General features: G+C 34.7%; 1 protein-coding gene across 5 annotated transcripts in view; it reads right to left on the bottom strand.

The window, feature by feature from the left end:
- Positions 1 to 10,593, bottom strand: part of luna — a 275,265-nt gene extending 264,672 nt beyond the window's left edge. Inside the window, exons 1-2 of one of the 5 annotated variants that reach the window (XM_073957985.1) lie at positions 10,239 to 10,593; positions 8,806 to 9,264 (exon numbers count right to left, since the gene is read on the bottom strand). The gene's annotated coding sequence lies outside the window, so the exon portion shown is untranslated. Of the gene's footprint in view, positions 1 to 8,805; positions 9,265 to 9,980 lie in introns of all 5 variants that reach the window. The other 4 variants (XM_073957988.1, XM_073957987.1, XM_073957986.1 and 1 more) reach the window with 4 other exon arrangements.
- Positions 10,594 to 14,018: the final 3,425 nt, after the last annotated feature.

Raw genomic sequence — 14,018 nt, forward strand, 5'->3', positions numbered from 1 at the left:
TAATTCCGTTTAGATTATTAGGTTCGTAATGATCCCACAAAAATATTTGCTGATCGGTTTATTCTTTTTTAAACAACAGTGGGCACCGCAAACTGCTTTAGTAAAACAGTGCTTTATAGTCGGGCATTTGTCAGAAAGATTATTCAAAAGAAAAAATATAGATTTCTTATAAAAAATGCATGAAAATGGCTTTTCTGATACTTATAAGTGGCCATAACCCCTTAAAATAGCTTTACGTAACGCTACACAACATTTGAATTTTTCATTGTTTTTGGTCAAGTTGGGCCCCCCCCGAAATGAAATCCTGCGTACGTCCCTGGGCTAATTGGCGTTAACATTGTTTGTACTTCAATCAAATTTTACACACTTTGATTAAAGAACTACATAAAATGTTTATTAACTTGCTCTAATCTAAAATGGCAAATGAAACAATAACAATAGGTCAGTCAGTCCATCGATTCCTTTCCTGACTTTCGTCAATAGCAATAAAAACAACAACAAGAAGACATTTTACAACTTAATTAGATGAGAACAAAAACGATTGCTACTCTCTACACTGATATAGAACTCTAATTTTAATTGCAACATCGTTGTGGCAATTCAACAGAATGCTGCTGCATAAATTATCAGCTTTTATGGTCAGACAGACGTAGGCAATAAACCTAAAGAAGATTCTTGGTCGCATAAGCCACTTCTATAAGAAGTGCAGAACATTATGTTGGACTTCATTATTTGCAATGCTTGGTTTCGATGTATTTCAAAAGATAAATAATATATGCCGGTCTTTGCAGAACAAAAAATCGAATCAATGCATTTTTTAAAATTCCTATGATGGAGTCAATGTTAACAACCACAATCTTCTACAATGCTGGTGTGTAGCAAATTCAGTGTCAGAAAATGCTGGTAGCGCTGGTGTTAATTATGAGCGACATCAGGCAGATGGGATAACAAGTAAAGATAGGTTTTTCTGATACAAAAACATGATACTTTTTTTTAAACCATAAACATGCATTGCAATAGGGCAGAAATTAATTTCTTTGAAATGTTTGCCTATTAGGGCGAAGATAATTTTATTCCATTTCTCGTTGAAGGCGAGCTTAATGACCAATATTTTTTGCAAGTGAAAACCGAAGATTCGAGCCCACAGAATCACCATTATGTGACCGGTTTCCCTGTAGGTTGCAGCTCATCAGAAATATCGGCTGTTGAGTGGCTTCTCTGTCATCGAACTTTTCAGTGATGAGCTTTTTTCTCATTCAACCTGTATAGCTTCCACAACAAACGCTTTAAGCGCAGCCTTAGGAAGGTATGAGTTTGGATCTGCATATTTTTTCATTTTTTTTTTTTATTTCATTATTTTTAATTTATTGACCTTACATTTTCACATTAATAAACCACTGAAATAAATTGACAATATCTTTGGTATTCTTAATAATAATTGTTGCACAAACATCCCAGAAGGGACAAGGGAGACTTCTCTCATATTAATGAGTACACCCCGATTCGTATTAGCTCAGTGATATAGGACCTACAGTTTATCGGAACGGCGTGTCCTAAGACACCACTTGTAGAGAAGTTTTATATGCTGAATTACTCAGAAAATGTCGCCAACATTATTGAGGGGTATATTGCCACCGTTGAAAATTTGATGTTGCCTGGTAGGGGAATCGAACCCACGACCTTCAGCGTACCAGGCGGGAGTGCATACCATTTAGAAATACTTGCTAAATTAGGTAAATTTTTGTTAAATTTATTATATAAAATTTAATAATTTTTTTATTATTTTTATTTTTTTTTTTTTGAAATCGCTGCAGCGTCAAATTAAATTTGTAAAATACGCTAAACAAAATTCAGCAATGGACGCTATTGGTCCAAGTTTTGTTAGGGCCCGATTTCAGGAATTTTAAAGGTTTCAGCTACATACATTATAGGTCGGAAATATTTATGGTAACATGTAAAAAAATTGGCTTTGGTTTATTTTCACACGTTGTTAATAAAACTTATAACACATTTAAAAATATTCATGAACTTAAAAAAAAAAAAATACAACACCGTTGAATCATCAATCTATATCATTCACACTTAACTGTAGAATAATAATCTTGAACTTCGTGACTGACACAAACTTGTCTTTAATTAAACAAGAAAATAAAATAAAAACACAAGCTTCTGCTTAATTGTTATTTGTAAAAATTCTCATTCATTCTCATTCAGAATTCTAAGAATTTCTGTTTTATTCAAATTACTTTTTTCATTCATAGTCTCACTGTTCGGTTGGTTGTTGTTGTTGTTCGTTTATAGTATTTTCAACTCTCTGTTCTCCACAATAAAATTTTAAATGATTCATACTTGTAGTCGGATAGTTTGGTTGCTTAGTGTACTAAATGCAAAAGCATTTGATTTCACAACACTTGAACAATTATTATGAGCAAACGGGAAAGGGGGCACAGTCAAAACCGACAAAAAAATCATAAGCGCCGGTAAACGTTTGTCGGTGATTCTTTTTTGTTCGAAATGCTGACAAACAAGTGCATCAAATTACAGATAACAAAATTTGCAATGAGGAGCTGGATGAACGAAGATTATTTTTGCTTTGGCAGATTGTTTCACTGTGTCAGTCAGTGAAATACTTGTACACAATCACTTGTGTGATTGACAATTCGTCGCTTTATTGTATACAGAAGGTTAACAGCAGAGATAATGATTTTAAATTAGCAATCTTTTGACCCCTGTGTTTATTTAGATCCCCTATTACCTGGGACTCTGCTCGGTATACTTTTTATAGCTAAATTAAGACAACAATAGAGAACTGATTTATATAAAAAAATAAACATATGTATATACAATATATTCATAAATAATTAACTATTGTAATTACAACTACGCATCACAGTTTTTTAATTGGACAAAAACACATATTATTCGTATTTTTTCATACAAGCAAACCATAAGATATCAAGATCAATCAAGTTTTTCTGACCAGAAAAAGTTAACATTTTTTTCTTTTGTAAACCATGGGCGCAGCAGGAATTTGATCGACGAAGGCACATATCATGTAGGTATACACAGCTCCAACTCAAAGGAAAATTGTTTCTCAAGGACCAAGACGATCAGAAATTATAGGAACATTTATAATAGTCAAGCCTTGATTAAATGTTATTTTACATTGTATAGTTCTTTCTGATTTCACGAAAGTGATAAAAGTAATTAAACTAAAAAAAAAAACATTTGATTTAATGAAACATAAAACCAAGAAAATATGGACAACTTATTTTTCGAGTAAGAAAATATCAAAACGTTTTCCGACAGTCATAAACATACAGTGGTGTCACTCAACGTGATGCCAGCTTAACGTTAATAACTTCTAAACAATTTAAGATATTTTAACCATTCAAAAAGCACTAAACAGTTGTTGTCAATGGTATGGTGCAATGGTCAGTCTGCCTTGGGCACTGAATACTCAGGAACTAGTTCCAAACAAAACAGACACAATTTCTGACAATTTGGTTAAAAAACATCAGCTTAAGACGTTTTGCACCTTTTTCGGTTAACAGTTTGAACGAAATGGGACTTAACTGTTGGTGTAAAAAATCCACTCCTAGAATATTTTTGCGTTCTAGAAAGTTGTTTATTGAAATCTTAGGTACATTCTTGTAGTTGACTATATCCTTAATTTTTGGGCGGTTCGGTGGCTGTGGACCGGAATCGGAGAAAAAATATAAAAATCAGATATTTTCAGAAGTTTTTGGCTATTTTCACATGTAAGAACCGGCCATAGACATTTCTTATGTTCCAGAAAGTTGTTTGCTGATATCTTTGCTACATTATTGTGGTCCATTGTTTTCTTGAATTTTGAACGGTTTAGTATCTAGGAGCATGGACTGAGAAAAGAGGAAAAAAATCGCATTTGATTTGCTTTTTCGACCATTAAGAACCGTTTCTACAGAGTTCGTATATTCTAGGAAGTTGTTTACTAAGATCTAAGGTACATTTTTCTAGTTGGTTGTTTGCTTCAATTTTTATCGGTTTGATATCTGTAGACTAAAATCCGAGAAAAAATTAAAAGGGAAATTTTACCTTGACGATTTTGACTTTGAAGGTGAGGTTGAATGAATTTTATGTGTTCACAATTATTATTTTTTAAGACAAGTACTACAACTTTTCTTCTACGAGTAAATCCAATTCTTAGCGGTTTAGAAGATATGTGCATGACAAAATGATCCCTTTTGACATCAAGTGCTCTGGTCCTTGGGGGCCCATAACCGCAAAAGTCGAAGTGATAGGGAAAAACGCCGGGACACGTATCTTCTTATTTTTGGTCCTCTATCACACTGCGGTGTCAGAATATGGTTAATAAACCATGACTCAAAACTTACACATAGTGTAATTGCAACATCGCATCACAGTTTTCTAATTGGACAGAACTACATATTTGGTCTGTTCCAGTACTGCAAGAATCTACTAATTTTTACTATTTATTTCGATAACATAAAGGAAAAAATATTATCGTAGTAAAAAATAGCAGCTTCTTGCAGGCTCTGGAACAGAGCAATTATTTGTATTTTTTCATACAAACAAACCGTAAGCGATTGGTATTCTTGTTTTTGAAACGTGTTGACCAATCAAGTTTTTCCGACCGGGCGCAGCAGGAATTTAATCGACAAAGACACATATTACACAGGTATACGACCCAGCAAAAATTCGCATCCGTAAGTCATTATGTAACCCATTACAAAGTAATGTAAACACAAATAACTACTTAAATTACTCCTTACTAAGTTATTATTACGATGGCACAGAGCTAGTGTGTCCGATTACAAATCAGTGGGATGTGTGTTCAACGCTCACCGCCGGCCGGGTACTTTTTTGTTAAAAAACCAATGAACAGTTGGTGGTGCACATGTAAACATTAAAACAACCCTTAATGTTCGTGTGTGTGGCCTAGTATGTAGTGTGTTCGGCTACAAAGCAGAAGTTCGTGTGTTCAAATCCAGTAAGGAGCAAAATAAAATAAAAATATTAAGTGTGTTGAAATTGAAAACAAATTTCACCTAAACTGTTCTAAAATTAAAAATTATTTTTTTTATCATATATCTTATATTTCAACTTCCAGTGGCCGTAGAATAACTCGTTATTCTAGTGGTCATAGAATAACTAGTAATTCTGTGCGATATGCCCTTGTTAAAATAATGGGTTAGTAGGGGGATCTGTAAGTAGTTACGACTGCCAAAAATCCCTTACAAAACCCATTATTTTGGGAGGATTTTTTTGCTGGTAGTTCCAAACAAAGCAGTCACAATTTCTGATAATTTGGTAAAAACTTCTGCTTAAGAAGTTTCACACCCTTTTTCGATTAACCGTTTGAACGAAATGGGACTGAACTGTTGGTGTAAGAGAAGTCAACGTATATAAAAATATGCAATTTATATACAATAAAATCACTGATCAGACCTATAGACATATATGTGAAAGACCACAGGGTTTTAAAGAACTTTCGGTATTTTTTATTACAAGACACAAATGTTCCAATCAACTTATATGTATAACCAACCTAAAATAAAATACCTTAAATAAAAGCTCATTAATGTATTATAGAGAGAAACGAGGTATTATATAAAAGTCATCACATTAATGCATACGTGCTCGTATCCATTAAAAAATATACTCGAATTTTCGAAAAAATGTATTCATATTTTATTTTCAACTTGCATTAGGGTTATAACTTTTATGCAATGTGTCCTTGTACCATATTTTGACGAGTTTTTATGTAAGAGTTGATAAAATCTTACATAAAAGGTGATTCGATTAAAAAAATCAAGATGATTTTCAAAACACAAAAAAAATCTAAGTTGTTTGTGCGGGATCTTTTTCAATATTGGAATGGAATATACTTATTTTAGGCATTATAAAGAGGCAAAAGATCATACATTCGTACAACAGGGAATTTTTGAGAAAAAATCATTACTAATTTACATATATACGGGTATGTTCTGAGGCACACTTCACATGAGGCCTTAAGCATTTTGTTCACCCCATTTACTCCTATTTTTTGCGAATTTCTTAGTGCTAAGATTCATCAGGGTATTTAAAACGAAGAGTACATCCTAGTCCGTCCAATAAATACTCGAAAAATAAGCGTAATTGGGGAGAACAAAATTCTTGAGGCGTGAAGTGAGAGGTGAAGTGTGTCTCAGAACATACCCGATAGTTAACATATTATAGGTGTGTTATTATTCCTATTAAACAGAAAATGTTGGAATGTTTTTTCCATATAGTATATTAAAAAGTAAACGAGTAACGACAAATATACAAATGTCATCGAAAGTCTTTTATCACTTTCTGAATTCGAATGCGAAATTTAGCCGATATTTAAAAAAAAATTCAGTACATGACGGAAGAATTCTTGACTGGTGACAAAAAAATCTGAGAACACATAATGAAAATTTGAATGTGGCGCTGGCAATTTCCAGCAAAATTTGCTTAATTTAAGTTGCAAGGAGTGGCATAACTCAAAAAATGTCTTTTCTAAGTTAGCAATTTCTTTTTTATTTTCTACGACTTCTGCTTTATCTTGTGTTAAATTTTCATGCTCATATCTCTAAAATTCAATCAAGGTACAGCTCATTTACTACAGGTTTGGCACAATTCACGAAAAAAGGTTTTTTGAGATTATTAAGCACTAAAACACTTCAAATCATGCTTGATCTTGCACAGAAATTTAGCACTGATATCTAGCTAGTTGTTTGCAAAAGATGGTTCAACTATTTATTTTTTTTTTTTTTTTGTTTTCGTGTAATAATCTTTTTAAGTTGGAAAGTCAAATTTTATCCGCCAAACTCAGTCTGTGTCCGTGGACTAAATATGAACAACATCGGCTAATATATTGGTATAGCCCCCATATAACGGTACCTCCTGATATTCGGTATTTTGAGGATTTAAGCAACCCTTTCCTTCCAAATTAGTTGTAATTTGGTACTTAGGATTTCTAATGATCACTAAACCTTTCCACCAAAAATTGTGGACATTAGTCCACGTTTGGGTATATGCCCCTTTTAAGCTACCTCCCGATTTTCAGTATTTTGGAGGTTTAAAAAATTAGGTGTAATTTGGTATTTGGGGTTCCCAGTGGACACAAACATTCTCCACCAAAAATTTGGGACATATGTCTACGTTTTGATATTGTCCCCATACAACGGTACCTCTCCAATATTCGGTATTGTTAGGATTTTGTCTACATTTTCAGACCAAATAAGCTGAATTTTGGCATAGGAGGTTCTCGTTGATTATACATCTTCTCCACCAACAATTGCGAACATAGGTCTACATTTTGATATAGCCCCTATATAAATGTACCGACAGATTTTGGGTATTTTGAGGATTTATGTTATTTTTAAGACCATTTATCAGCAAGATTTGCAGCTAGATTGTGGTTACTCGGAATCTAGGATGTCCAAATTAATTATTAAAAAAATAATTGTACTGGACCTTAGAGAACCTTTACGCTCCATTCAACAAAAGTATATTGCATTAAAAACATAAAAAACTAATAATTTTTGAAAATTTATTGCTATATAAGTATGTAAGTTCATGCCCCAAACATTTTTTTTAAGATTTCACTTGCACCCTCCCCTATTAATAAAAAATTAACCTTATTTAGTTTTATTACGAATTTATTTAACAATTAAACAAATATGAAATCAGGTTTTTAGCAACAATTTTATTAAAATCTGATGCATCAAAATTTTTTTGACTTGACAGTGAATAACTGAGTGAATATTTACAACAACAAAAAAGTAAAAAACAAAATTTTATTCAGCAGCGTGTCTGTAATCGATACAATGGAAAACATTTCGCAATTTTATACTTTGATTTTTTGACTTTCGCGCCGCTAGATCAATGGTGCAGCGTAACGTATGAGTATTCCAACCTTTAAAACTTATCTATAAATGATGTAGTAAGATACGCCGTTTGGACTCGGCGATAAAAAGTAGGGCCCATATCATTGAGCTAATATGAATCGGCGAGAAGTCCCCCTGTCCGTTCGGAGATACATATATAAGCCAGTGTTTATATCGCTTTTGCAGTCACGCTTACTGACATTAAGGATATTAGGAATTTTATATATCTCTATTTGTTTGTTTTGTAGTTGTTACAAAAACAAAAGTAATTTTAACAACTTTTCAATCGATAAAAGTTACAGAATAAGCCTACAGAACCTTTATGATATAGAAACAAATAGTAAGAATTTATAGATTCTTGCAGTTCTGGAACAGAAAAAATATTCTTTAATTCCACCTATTAAAAATTGGACTAGAACAAGAAGAAAATGCCTTAAAAATAAAAGGTTTCTTCTTGCGATGAAAATCTTTCAGATTGTACTTGTTCTTTAACGTGGTCTACTAAAAATGAAGGATTATGTGAGGTTATAGGTACAGAGTTTGAATTCCAGAAAAATAAGCATTGTCGAAGGAATCGTGATATCAGTATAGTGTAAGAATAACACATAACTTACTGAAAACTGGTTGGGTAGTCGTGCTAACAAAATGCATGTTCCAGAACCTGCAAGAATCTACAATTTTTTACTACGATAACAATGTTCCTTTATGTTATCGAAAAAAAAACTAAAAATTAGTAGAATCTTGCAGGTAGAACTTATGAGTCTATTCTCAAACCCATAAATTTTAAGTTAATTTCGAGAAAATTCAAATTGTATAAATATACATGTAAAAAAACGATATAAATTGTTGATTAGACATAATAAAAAACTAGCGAGAACTTATTAGAAAAACAAAAATTAAAAAGTACCTTTGCGATGTTTGAGGAAGTACGTTTAAGCAGTGGCTTAGAGGAGAAAATCGCTAGCGGGTAATCCTTATGAAAGTGATCAGCTCACAAATGTAGTTTCGCAATTACAGATGAAACGGAAGTCGAAAGATCCAACCACAAATTTAGAAACAATTGCGATCGCTTAGGCGAAAACTTTTTTAATTGGCTTTTCAAGTTTCACTTTAATTTCTTTTTTAAGTATTTTCTTTTTTTATTTTTTAATATTTTCGCATTCACTTTGCGTTTATTAGCTCTTATTTTTTGGAGCAATTTGTTTTGTTTACTTTTTTCACTGTGTGTTCTTTTAATTAGTTGTTGGCGTTGGCGGGGGGAGGTAATTTCTTCTCTTTTTACCGATTAGATGCTACAATTTCTTTCAAGGTTCCATGGAAATAATAATTTTCACTTTGTACTTTTTTGTTGTTGTTATTGGTATTGCTATTTTTGGAAATTTAATTGAAATTAAAAGATTATTATTTTTTATGCAAAGAACCCAAAACAAAAACAAATCATTATAGAATGTTGATTTCGCGTGGCTGTGTGTGTGTGTGTATTGTTGTCGCAAAATAACAAAAAATAGCGCACAATTAACGGAAGTTTACATGTATTTGTGGAGCAGCCAAGAGATACTACAACAACAACAGCATATGAAAGTCGTAGTAAAAGGAAACACTAAAAACAACCGCATGGAACGTGGGGAAAATTGCTTATTTTTGCTTTTATCTTTTTTTTATTTTTTTGCAATTTGTTTTTTTTTTTTAATTTTTGACTTCAAAAGCCCGATTACTGTGGCTGCTGTTCCACTACAATAATAAAATTGAGTACACCACCGTTATTTGTTGTTTACTTTTTATTTATGTGCCGCACTTCTTTTATTTGATTTCTTTTAAAATTTGCACTTTATTTTCGAACCGTTTCTTTTGTTAAAAACCGATCAATTGACTTGGGGTCGGTGTTTGCAACAAAAAACGGAAACATAAACACAAAAGGGAGATACAACATAAACAAGCGAATTTCGGACACAAACACTTCCACAGCAAGCACGACATGTACGACAGATGGCAATGACGAAAACGACTACTTTGACTTATTACAGATGACAATGATGACGACGTGACGATATCAACTTGATTCAGGATAACAAAAGTAATTACTTGTCATTAGGTTACAAGGTGGCTGGCTGGCGGTGGTGGGGAAGTCGCGTTACACTCTCCTGTCTGGTTGGAGTTTATCGCAGCTACAAATGTTTTTGTTGGCAAATTCCAGACAAGACCAAAAAATCAGTCGTCGTCCAAACAACAAAAAAACTTCTTTCAAACGTTTGGATGTTTTTCTTTTGTCTCCACCATTTGAAGAAGACAACAAAAGAGCCAAAAAAGCTGAAGCTTAGTTGCACACACTCACTCACTTACACATAAAACCTGTGACTTTAACGTCGGCGGGCAGATAGATACGCGCGTCTCTCAATCAACTTGTCGGCTGTTGGTATTTTGGGGGGAACAGGTTTGTAATGCCTAACAATGTTTTACGTTTTTGTTTTGTTTGTATTTTAGTATTTTTATTATTTATGTTTTTGTTGTTCTTCTACAGCAGAGGGTTGTTTGTTTGATAAGCGTTTTTTATTTTGTTTTATTAAAACATTTGTTTTGTCTGAATGTTTTCTATGTGAGAAAACGCTTATGTGTGGAGAAGAAACAAAAACGACGACTTTAACAACGTAACACGACGTCCTCGGGATGTTGCATGTTAGCCGGCATAGACAATACTAAATGCCGCATTCGATTTTACGGTAAAGAGATGGTACACAACGGCAGCGAAACACGATTCTCATTATAGCGCGGACTCCAGAGAGCATTTCCGTCACCATCTCTCACACAAACACATTTCGATGAAATCCAGTACCGTCCGTTCTACTGCTCCGCTGTTGGCGTTAGTAGTGTGTGTATGTGTGCGTGATCCATTCCCATTTCGTTCTTCTCTCATTGTTGTGAATAATTATTTGTTTTGTTTATTTTTCAATTGGTTCATTTCCCATTGTCGGCAGTGTTTCAATTCAAGATTTTTTAAATTGTGAAGAAAACAATAAAAAACCTCTTTAGCCGTTGTTGGTAGTGTTGCCAAGTCATAGGTCCGGAAATGGAGATTATAACGACTTTAGACTCCAATTAGAAATATTCCGCAAGAATTCATTTCTTGATAGATATGATAAATTTGTGAAAATCGCATTTAAAATAGCATAAATAAAAAATATAAACATATTTCATTCAATTACTGTCAACCAAATGTTTGCAAACATTATAAATTGAAAATATGTATAGGGTTACCATCAAAGTCGAACTTTGAATAATTTGGATTTATATACTATACATTTATACATTTATAGAATGATTTACCCATAAATGGTGGTTACCAAGATTAGCCTTCGTCTACCCACCAAAATAACATCCTAATATACTAGATGATCGGACGTAACAGCTCGAAAGACAAGCATTGGAACAATCCTAATTTCTCAATGTACCTCTTAGGTCATAGCAGCTCAAATCGAAAGAAAATTAATGAAGATATCACTATTAATAAGGCAAAAATAATATAAATTGTCAATTTGCTCGACGGATTCTGAATACTTTCACCTTATATTTTATTTTATGTTATGTCAGAAATAAAGCAGGAAAGCGAGGCAGCTAATGAACCCAGGCCTTAAGAAATTAGATTTTCGTTATTTGTCAGTTGCCATTTTGTGCCTAAATTATTCCCTTTTAAACGGTCATAAAATTACACCAGACAACAAAGTACTGAATATCATAATATGTTTTCGGCATAAGGATGATCGGTAATATGCAAATATTTATGCTAGAATTGTTTAGAATTAAGGACTCTTAGTATGTCCCTGTATTATAGCTGCCATGACACAAAGCATGAGTTTGGTCTCCAGCTTCACCCAAGTAAATGAAAGACTCACTGCAATTCGATTAAAAGTAAAGTTCTTCATCCCAGTGAATGAAAGACTCGCTGCAATTCGATTAAAAGCAAAATTTTTCAACATCAGCTTTATTTGCGCTCATGCTCCCACTGAAGACAAGGGCGAACAGACCAAAGATATATTTTACGAGCGCTTAGAAGAAACTTATGACCCAACTGCTTAATCAAAGCACTCCTCGTCCCGATAACATATCAGGACAATGGCAAAACATTGTCCACTCAATGCAAACAAGGAGTCCATGGTATGACCAGGAGTGTCGTGCTGCTACCGAAGAGAAAAATGCGGCATATAGGGCGACTGTACTATCAGTAGCAACGCGTAGCGCACGAGAGAGGTATCGGGAGAAAAGGAGGGAGGAGAAACGTCTTTTCCGCAGGAAAAAGAGAGAGATGGGAAAGCGGGAGTGTGAACAAATCGAGATGTACAGGAGACAGAATAAAGTCAGAAAATTCTACCAAAGAGTGAAACATCAAACTGATGGCTTTGGAACTGGCACATCCTCCTGTAGAGACCAGCAAGGTAATCTGGTAACTGAAACAGATAGTGTGCTAAGGATATGGAAAGAGCATTTTTCCAAACTGTTGGTATCCAATAGTAGCGAAGTCGACGAAGATACCACAGATCCAATCCCAGAAGATAGTATGAATGTATACCACCTGACAAAGATGAGATAAAGACAGCAATAAATCGGCTAAAGAATAATAAGGCAGCAGGAGCTGATGGCCTACCAGCCGAGCTGTTTAAAACCGGAGGCGACACGCTGATAAGGTGTAGGCATCAACTAGTTAGCTCCATCTGGCAGAAGAAACGCGTAACCGACGATTGGAACCTAAGCATTCTGTGTCCCGTCCATAAAAAGGAGATAAGACTTTACGCTCCAACTATAGGGGCATAAGTCTTCTCCCTATCGCCTACAAGATAGTGTCAGGGATATTGTGCGAACGACTAAAGCCCATGGTCAACGAAATAATTAGACCATAACAATGCGGCTTTAGACCTGGCAAGTCCACCATTGACCAGATATTTTCCTTGCGGCAAATCCTGGAGAACACCCAAGAGATGCAGATCGACACCTACCACCATTTTGTCGATTATAAAGCAGCCTTCGACAGCCCGCTACGTTCAAAAGTATTCCAAGCAATGTCTTTTTGGTATCCTCGCAAAGCTCATTCGGTTTTGTAAAATGACTCTAACTGACACAAGATCTTCAGTTAAAATAGGAAATAACCTCCCGAAGAGTTTTGTACCAAAAGAGGTTTCAGGCAAGGAGACAGCCTTTCGTGTGATATTTTCAACATCCTTCTAGAAAAGGTTATACCAGAGGCAAACGTCAAAAGAAGTGGCACAATCTACACCAATAGCCACATGTTACATGCTTATGTTGATGATGTAGACATCATGGGACGATCAGTAAAAGAAGTAACCGATACCTTTATGAAGATCGAAGGAGAATCTGCTAAAATGGGTCTGGCGGTAAACGGCGAGAAGGCCAAGTTGATGGTGTCGACGCGCAATGCGTCCATTGAGATCGGACCAACTGTTGAAGTTGGTTCATATAATTTTGAGGTAGTTAAACACTTCGTATACCTCGGCACCGCCAAACAAACAAACGACATCAGTTGGGAAATAAAAAGAAGAATTGTATTGGCCAACAGAAGAGTTGTGGCTTTGTTTTTGAAGTGCTTACTTAAGCCAAAGTAAGCACTTCAAAAACAAAGCCACAACTCGTCAAACAAAAATAACGCTTTACAAAACCCTGATACTACCCGTGCTGATGTATGGCCCCGAAGCCTGGGTACTTGCGAAAGCAGACATGACAGTGCTTGGTGTGTTTGAGAGAAAAATTCTTCGAAACATCTACGGACCAATCTGCGTTGACGGTGAATATCGACGTCGCATGAACCACGAGCTGTATCTGCTATACAACGACATCGATATAGTTAAACGTATCGAGATGCAGCGATTGCGTTGGCTAGGCCATATAATAAGAATGAGTGATGATGAACCCGCTAAAAAGGCGTATAAATTCGAGCCACATGGCGGTGCACGCAGAATTGGCAGGCCAAAGAATAGATGGCGCAAACCAGTGAATGAAGAGATGACAAGACGCGGCATTCCAGAAAGCGAAGCACTAAACAGAGAGAATTGGAGAACTTTTCTTAGTTCGGTCTATGGAACAAATGTTCTGCAATGGGGCAGCTTAGTAAGTATG

The sequence above is a fragment of the Musca autumnalis genome, unplaced genomic scaffold (assembly GCF_047663935.1).
Source record: "Musca autumnalis isolate F117 unplaced genomic scaffold, ASM4766393v1 scaffold_5, whole genome shotgun sequence".
In the NCBI taxonomy this organism is placed as follows: Eukaryota; Metazoa; Arthropoda; class Insecta; order Diptera; family Muscidae; genus Musca; species Musca autumnalis.